Genomic DNA, 1,658 nt, shown 5'->3' with positions numbered 1-1,658 from the left:
GTCTCGAACCCGCGGGCTCAGGCAATCCACTCACCTCAGCCTCCCAAAGGTGCGGGATTACAGGCTGAGCCACCGAGCCCGGCTAACAGTGTTCTTTTAATTAGAACATTAGGTATTGCCTATGTGGTCTGTACTGTTTTGTGATTTAGACAGTCTACTCCATATCAATTATTGTTGCTTTAGACTTTAATTTGATCTTTTCTCTTCAGTTAAAACAAGCAAAATTAAATGGAGTGATTCTCATACTCCATGTATATCTAGCAAATGATCAGCAAAGCTGGATTATAGTCATTATTATTTTAATAATTTAATAAATTTGATATATCTAGATTATCATGAGACATTGTTCCATTTTATTCAAGACAGCCTTCATATTTTGTAAATGTTGAATAACAGTGCACTGATAAAGGATATCTGATATCACATTTCACCACCCTGTTCCCTACTTCTTTCAACAATGTCAAAGTTAGAAAAACTATGTTTTAATTTGTCTCCTTTATTGGATGGCTGACATGCTGACATGAGTTAATTTTTTATTTGTTGTCAAAATAAGTGTACTGTCTAATATTTGTTAGTTTACTGTTCATTTATATTTACTTTTGAGACTTGTATGTAGTACTTGCTACTTCCTGAAATAAAATACATATTTTAATGCTACTAGTATCTTAAAAATTTCAAAGATAACTCAGTTAACAGATTCTATTTGATTCCATTAGTGCAAGGTCAGCAGCATGTTTAGTCTTTAAATTGATTTATATTTTTATTATGCAGAAACATAAATGTTCTGTTTAACTGAACATGTATATTAAAAAAAAAAGATCTCCTGGCATTTAAGCCCTAAATTCCTAATTTTAAAAACCATTCTTGACATACATCTCTTACAATAATTTTTTTTCAAAAGTATTATTTTACAAGTGTATTTTACTTAGTTAAACTCATGTGGAGCCATAATAAGGACTATTTCTATCTAGGGGTGCTTGCTTCCTGTGTGGTGAATTTTTTTTCTTCCTCAATTTTTCTTTTCATTCTAATGGACATTTAACCTTGTTATGCTTCAGTAATTTCCCCTTGCAATGCAGGTGTATACTTCTACTTTTATTCATTTGCCTTAAACAAATTGCAATCCTTGTCCTAGTGACATGCAAAACTCTCAGCTGAATATTCATTGTTAAAGTAAAAATTGTTGGTCAATCACTACAAGGTGGAGTTTTTCACTGCACCATGAGGTTTGCAAAGATAAGAAGTACAGACAGTCCCCAACTTAGGATGGATTGGCTTTACTTTTAAACTTTATAGTGGTATGAAACTGATATTTGATATGTTTTTTGACTTATGATGGGGTTATTCCTGGATAAAGTCACCATAAGTTGAAGTACGTTTTTTTTTGAGTGTCAATTTTAAAATTTTTATTTTATTATCTTTATTTATTTATTTATTTATTTATTTATTTATTTATTTATTTTATTAATCAGTATTTTTTATTATGGTTTTGTGGGGTACAGTTAAGGGTTAGGTGTACAGTTACATTTCATTTGGGCACCCTGTTGATAAGAGGTGTTTTCCCATCCCCCGACAGATATTTGCTACTGTTAATCCCATCCCCCTCCCCCCCATAGTTTCCCAGTACCATCAGTCATTTTCTCATAGTATTGCATTGG

At 32.0% G+C, this 1,658-nt stretch overlaps 1 protein-coding gene across 2 annotated transcripts in view; it reads left to right on the top strand.

Moving 5' to 3' along the window:
- RPS6KA6 (ribosomal protein S6 kinase A6) overlaps nucleotides 1-1,658 on the top strand; it is a 121,547-nt gene that overhangs the window by 2,418 nt on the left and 117,471 nt on the right. The gene's annotated exons all lie outside the window — the stretch shown is intronic.

Source organism: Carlito syrichta, unplaced genomic scaffold (genome assembly GCF_000164805.1).
Source record: "Carlito syrichta isolate Samal-C Ts95f unplaced genomic scaffold, Tarsius_syrichta-2.0.1 Scaffold315303, whole genome shotgun sequence".
Taxonomy (NCBI): Eukaryota; Metazoa; Chordata; class Mammalia; order Primates; family Tarsiidae; genus Carlito; species Carlito syrichta.
This window is presented reverse-complemented; position numbering and strand designations above follow the sequence as displayed.